The following is a 7,437-nucleotide window of genomic DNA, read 5'->3' on the forward strand; positions in this document are numbered from 1 at the left end:
GTATACACCGACGGAAAATACCATCGGGGCCTCTTTTGAAAAGTAAAGGGTCGTCCCAGTAATAATGTTTCAAGTCATGGAAGAATCGTTTCTTTGGCTGGTAGGATAAATTAAGTGGAATTATTCCGGCGGCTAAATAATTGACAAAATCGGCGTACCATGGTGTAACACATACAGCCAAGGCGGTCTCTACCTGTTCATCAACTCTATTTTCTCCCAAATTAGCTATAAGTTTATCGTATGAGAAGTCATCATTGATCGATGTTCTTTCCGGTTCCAGATTTTCAAGTCTAGAAAGGTGATCTGCCACTACGTTTTCAGTTCCTTTTTTATCTTTGATTTCCAAATCGAATTCTTGTAATAACAAGATCCACCTTAGGAGTCTAGGTTTAGCGTCCTTTTTTGTTAAGAGGTACTTAATGGCAGCGTGGTCAGTGTAAATGATTATTTTAGCTCCGACCAAGTAAGAACGAAATTTATCTAGTGCAAACACTACTGCTAAAAGTTCTTTCTCGGTCGTGGCGTAATTCATCTGCGCTTCATCTAGAGTTCTACTCGCATAATATATGACGTGAAGTTTGTTGTCCTTTCGTTGTCCTAAAACAGCGCCTACGGCGTAGTCACTTGCGTCACACATTATTTCGAATGGTTCATTCCAATCCGGAGTCTGCATTATGGGCGCGGAGATCAATGCCTGTTTAAGTGTTTGAAACGCTTCTAAGCATTTACCGTCGAATACGAATTCAGCATCTTTCATTAATAGTCCGGTTAAAGGTTTAGTTATTTTAGAGAAATCTTTAATAAATCGTCGGTAAAAACCGGCATGTCCTAGGAAGCTTCGTACTTCTCTCACAGTTTTCGGAGGTTGAAGGTTTTCGATTACTTCTATTTTGGCTTTGTCTACTTCAATTCCTCTATTTGATATGATGTGTCCTAAAACAATTCATTCTTGTACCATAAAGTGACATTTTTCCCAATTAAGTACTAGGTTTACTTTTACACATCGTTCTAGAACTCTTTCTAGGTTTTCAAGACATTCTTTGAAACTTTGTCCGCATACGGAAAAGTCATCCATAAAGACTTCCATGATGTTTTCGAGAAAATCGGCGAATATTGCCATCATGCACCTTTGAAAGGTTGCAGGAGCATTGCACAAGCCAAACGGCATTCGTCAATAAGCGAAGGTACCAAAAGGACATGTGAACGTTGTATTTTCTTGGTCATCAGGGTGAATTGGTATTTGAAAGAAGCCTGAGTAGCCGTCCAGATAGCAGAAATGAGAATGTTTTGCTAATCGTTCTAACATCTGGTCTATGAATGGTAAAGGAAAATGATCTTTTCGGGTTGCTTTGTTTAGTTTCCTATAGTCAATGCACATTCTCCATCCTGATTCGATTCGTTTGGTTATAGTTTCTCCTTTTTCATTTTCGATAACGGTTATACCTCCTTTCTTTGGTACTACGTGTACAGGACTAACCCATTTGCTATCGGATATAGGATATATGATACCTGCCTCTAATAACTTCGTTACTTCCTTTTTCACTACCTCACTCAGGATCGGGTTTAGTCTCCTCTGATGTTCCCTAGAAGTTTTACAGTCTTCTTCTAGCATAATGCGGTGCATACAAATAGAAGGACTTATCCCTTTAAGATCGGTGATGTTATATCCTAGTGCGGTTGGATATTTTCTTAAGATATGTAGGAGTTTTTCGGTTTCGAGTTTTCCTAGGTCTGCATTAACTATCACTGGTCGTTCAAGTTCTAAGTCCAGGAATTCATATCTCAGATTTTTGGGAAGTGTTTTCAGGTCGAGGTTTGGTTTCTTGAGGCATTGCGTATGATCCGGTGTTATTGCTAAACAATGATTCAGTCCGTCTTCTACACGATAGTCAGACAATTTGTCATTTTCTAATTCTGTTTCTTTTATGCATTCGTCGATGATATCCATGAAGTAACATGTGTCATCTATTGCAGGTTCTTTCAAAAATTGGGAGAGAATGAACTCAATTTTCTCTTCTCCTCCTTCGAAAGTGAGTCGTCCTCGTTTTACATCTATGATAGCACCGGCGGTTGCTAAGAATGGTCTTCCCAATATAATGGGGGTAAATTCATCTTCTCTTATGTCCATAATTATAAAATCGGTTGGGATGTAGAATTGACCTATGCGCACGGGAACGTTTTCAAGAATTCCTACGGGATATCTAACGGAACGATCTGCTAATTGTACAGACATTTTAGTTGGTCTTAATTCTCCCATTTCCAGTTTCTTGCATATGGATAAAGGCATAACACTGATACTGGCTCCTAAATCGCATAGTGCTTTGTCTATGACGAATTTTCCTATGTGACAGGGTATAGAGAAACTACCAGGATCTTTAAGTTTAGGAGGCATATTCTGGATTATAGCGCTGCACTTAGCAGTGAGTTTAACGGTTTCGCTATCTTCAAGTTTCCTTTTATTAGAAAGAATTTCTTTTAAGAACTTAGCATATAAGGGCATCTGTGTAATAGCTTATGTAAACGGGATGGTGACGTTTAATTGTTTCAGTAGGTCAACAAATTTTTTAAATTGGCCCGCATCTTTGGTTTTAATAAGCCTTTGAGGATAAGGGATAGGTGGTTTATAAGGCGGTGGAGGTATATAAGGATCTTTCTTTTCTACGGTTTCCTTATTACTCTCATCCTTTTCCTTAGGTTTATTTTCTTCCTCAGTTGACTTTTTAGAGTTTTGGTTTTCAATTCTTGGATCAGACGGTCCTTCTACCTCTGTTCCACTTCTTAATATAATTGCATGAGCGTGGCTTTTCGGGTTAGGTTGGGGATGTCCAGGAAATGTACCAGTTGGGGCAGCAGTAGGCGCTTGTTGTTGAGCTACCTGTGAGATTTGTGTTTCCAGCATTTTGTTATGGGTAGCCAGGGCATCTACTTTACTTGCTAGATGTTTAATTTGTTCACTAGTGTGTACATTCTGGTTTAAGAAATCTTTATTGGTTTGCTGTTGAGAAGCTATGAAGTTCTCCATCATGATTTCCAAGTTGGATTTCCTAGGAACGTTATTGTTAGGTGTAGATGGGGTCGGTTTTTGATATCCAGGAGGTATAGCTGGGGCTTGACTGGGAGCTTGTCCTGGTGCGTATAAAGCATTATTACTCTTATATGAAAAATTAGGATGGTTCTTCCAGTTTGAGTTATAGGTATGCGAGTAGGGATTTCCTTGAGCATAGTTCACTTGCTCTGCTTGGATTCCTGTTAGGAGTTGACAATCTGTAGGGGTGTGGCCTTGGATTCCACAGACTTCACAATTTTGAGTTACGGCAACCACGGTGGCTGGAGGTGATACATTTAAGCTTTCAATTTTCTGGGCAAGAGCTTCCACTTTTGCATTAACATGATCAAGGCTACTTATCTCGTACATGCCAGTTTTCGTCTGAGGTTTTTCTACCATTGTTCGTTCGCTTCCCCACTGATAATGGTTTTGGGCCATGCTCTCAATAAGTTGATAAGCATCGGCGTAAGGTTTATCCATAAGCACACCACCTGCGGCGGCGTCGATTGTTAACCTTGTGTTGTACAAGAGACCATTATAGAAGGTATGAATTACTAACCAGTCCTCTAAACCATGGTGTGGACAAAGTCTCATCATGTCTTTGTATCTTTCCCAAGCTTCGAAAAGAGACTCGTTATCTTTCTGTTTAAATCCATTTATTTAGGCTCTCAACATATCTGTTTTGCTTGGAGGAAAATATCGGGCAAGAAAGAATTTCTTCAACTCATTCCATGTGGTGACTGAGTTGGAAGGAAGAGACTGAAGCCATCTTCTAGCTTTATCTCTTAACGAGAAAGGAAAGACACGAAGTCGAATTGCCTCTGAAGTGACACCATTAGCTTTAACAGTATCGGCGTATTGGACAAATACGGATAAATGAAGGTTTGGATCCTCGGTAGGATTTCCAGAGAATTGATTTTGTTGCACTGCTTGTAACAGCGAAGGTTTAAGTTCGAAATTGTTTGCTTCGATTGTGGGTGGAGCAATACTCGAATGTGGCTCATCTTGCGATGGAGCGGCGTAATCTCGAAGAGCACGAGCTGGTTCTGCCATCTCGGGTATCGGCGAAGGAAGAAGATTTTTGAGATCAGGAATTTCGATTGGAGGGAGATTGTTTGCAGCATGATACTCTCGAATTCGTCGTAAGACTCAGAGATATCATTCAACGTCGTTGATTCGTAAGTAGTACGGTTCGCCTTGTGAGCGAGTGTGTGGCATACAAATCAACGAAAGACAAAAGGAAAATAAAAAAAATAAAAAAAAAATGCCTTAGTCTCTACAGCGTAACAGAAGAGTTACGATATCGACTAAATAAAAGTCCCCGGCAATGGCGCCAAAAACTTGATCGCGACTTTATGAGTCTATTGGGATATTAACTGCAAGTGCACAGTCTAATCGCGTAGTAATAAAAGATATCGATCCCACAGGGACTTATGAATCGATATACCGTTTTTCTAAGGTTACTTCGTAAAGCTAAGGCGGATGATACTTTGATGATTAGGGGGAAAAGTAAAACTAAAATAAGATCTAGATTAAATATCAAATATAGCAGATATCGGTAGGTAGTTCGTCGTAATTAGGGAATCAAATCTTCGTTGGTTTCGTAGTTTTAAAATAAATCTTTTCAGTAGACACTATTAATTTAAAAGCCTTTTCTCAAACTCTCGCTCTGTTGAATAGACTATGACTTTATATTAACGTGCGCTGTCACCAATTAGTTAAGTCCAAAATCACTTTTTGAAAACAATAGAATCTATAGAAACTCTTTTTAAGAAAATACTAACCATTTAAACACCCTTGTCTCAAACTCTCGCTCTGTTGACTTAGATTATATAATTAAACTTAAATGCTTAACTCTCGTCCTCACATTTAACCTTTAAAAATACTTTTTGAAAATGATTAGAATTTAATTAACTCTAAAAGTTGCTTTCGCCCTGATTTAAAATTAATGTCCAATTTACACTGTCCAGTTAAAAGCTCAAACTTTCGTTCTATTGATTTTAACTTCTTTATGTCTTTTACTCTCGTACAAAAACTTTGGTGTTAATTCTGTAAATTAAGACCATAAAAAGAGTGATTGTATTTTTAAATAAATTTAAACCAACTTAGTTTTGATTCCTTCATTCCGCTTACTTTACATACCGATATCTAAGTTTATTTAGCCAGACATGCTAAACAAGCCTAAACAATAATTATGCTTACATACAGCCATACCAGACAGACAGTATAGATAAATAATAGTGCATAGCATATATAAATTAAAACAATAAATTAAAGAACCTGTAAAATTAATAGAAATCTTGATTGTTCTCTAACTTCGATGTTTGAAAACTCCACCACAAGCCGGTTGGATTTGTTCTTCACAATCTTCGATCAGACAGTAAAATAAAGGCGAAGGAATAAAATACTATGATCTAACGTAAGGTTAGACCCAGTAAAAATTACATAATAGTTTCCGGTGTAGAAACTATTGTGAGAAAATTAATTGAATGCTTGAAAGATTGACTGGAAAAGAAAAGAAATAAAAATTGCTAGGAAAGTAAAGTGCTGAAAGAATTAAAAAGGCAGTAAAATAAATGCAGTGCCAAAAACTGGAAAATTGAGCGAGACCGGGAGAGCTGCAGGGTTGGATCCTTGGCTCTATTTATATTACTCCAATTTGTAACCGTTTCCCACAAATTCCTTCAGTAAGTAACCTTCACGCTTCAACGAGTCAAACGGAAGAATAGGCTCAACGTGCCTCTGTTGCGCGTCAAAAGCCAAAAATATAGGAGTGGAGTGTGACGTTCGTCACACCATGTGTGGCGCTCGTCACAGCTTCAGCGCTTAGGCAATTTTGGGCTGGGCTTTAGTGGAATTGTTTCTCATACTTTTTGCACCTCCTTTTCTTTGTTTTTCACGTGTGCTTCAAATAATGTTGCCTGAAATAAATAGAAGGAAAATACCAAGTAATATCGAATAAAATGAAATAAATCGAATCAAATAATAATATAATTTAATTAAATCGAGTCCAAAAATGTGATATTATTTCATGTTATCAATCATCCTATGGATCCCTAGAAACAATCATCTAAAGCTCGGGACACAGGAAAATAAGATGCACGAAGCCTCTTCACCTACTCCTCATAGGCTGCCTCCATATCTGCTTTCTCCTTGGCGAGTCGATCGTACTTCCTCTTCCAAAACCTGGAGGACTGAGGAAGTAGAGAAGTCCATGCGTCATTAGGATCATCAATAACCTGATGCTCAAGGAACTCTATCAAAGCATCCTTCTCCTTGATCTGCTGAAGCAACTCTTCTCGTTCACGGATCCAAGCACGTGAACAGTCTTCGTCTCTCAACTCCTCTACTCCTTGGTCAGGGAGGGTTGAAGGTCCATCCTCAACCAAAGGTGTAGGTCTCGGATACTCGTAAGGAATGAGGTACTCAGAAGCTCTCCTCCTAACCCAAGCAGTGTAAGGCTCCAAAGCAACACAGTTCTTTGGACCTAGCTCCTTCCTTCCTTTCCTATGAATCTTGCGCCAGGCGCGGACCATCCTGTCCTTCAAGCCTTGGGGATCTTTACCCTCCTGAAAGAATGTGCCCTCTAACAGAATGTTATTAGGTTTATCCTTTAGGGGGAACCCAAGCTGACGACGTGCCAAAACGGGGTTGTAGCTGATCCCACCACATGTACCAAGAAGAGGTACATTGGAGAATTCACCACAAGAGTCGATAATCTGCACGCCATCATACACACGGTTGTACCAAGAAATATCATCGTTAGTGAGAGACATAAGTCTCATGGACCACCGTAGACATCCCTTGTTCTCTTTGAAGGCGACCGTCTACGGTAAGTGAGAAATAAACCACTTATACAACAGAGGCAAACAACACACAATGGCACCACCACCCTTTGCATTCCTCATATGCAAAGAGAAATAAGTGTCACCCAATAGAGTCGGAACGGGATTAAGAGTAGAGAAAATCCTAATAGCGTTCACATCCACAAACTTGTCGATGTTGGGGAATAACACTAACCCATAGATGAGAAGTACAAATATGGCCTCAAAGGCGTCCTCACTCGTGGCCTTCCCATACACGGTAGCTTGAGCAATAACGAACTCAGAATGGAGACCTTGAATTCCACCTTTGGTAGTCATATGAGCACCAACCAGAGATTCATCTATATGCAACATATCAGCTATCTCTTGAGAAGTAGGAATACTCTCCAAGCCACTGAACGACAACTGGTCTAAAATAGGTATGCCCACAAGATAGGCATACTCCTCAAGCGTAGGCAACAACTGAAAATCCGGAAATGTGAAGCAATGGTATAAAGGATCATAAAACTGCACCAATACACTCATCAATCCTTCGTCCACTTGAGTAGTCAGAAGAGGAAGAAGCTT

General features: G+C 39.4%; 1 non-coding gene across 1 annotated transcript; it reads left to right on the forward strand.

Moving 5' to 3' along the window:
* Nucleotides 1-3,614: 3,614 nt before the first annotated feature.
* LOC127089028 (small nucleolar RNA R71) lies at nt 3,615-3,721 on the forward strand. Its single transcript, XR_007790808.1, has one exon. It is a non-coding gene; the product is annotated as a small nucleolar RNA R71 (small nucleolar RNA).
* Nucleotides 3,722-7,437: the final 3,716 nt, after the last annotated feature.

Source organism: Lathyrus oleraceus, chromosome 5 (assembly GCF_024323335.1).
Source record: "Lathyrus oleraceus cultivar Zhongwan6 chromosome 5, CAAS_Psat_ZW6_1.0, whole genome shotgun sequence".
NCBI classification, from domain to species: domain Eukaryota; kingdom Viridiplantae; phylum Streptophyta; class Magnoliopsida; order Fabales; family Fabaceae; genus Lathyrus; species Lathyrus oleraceus.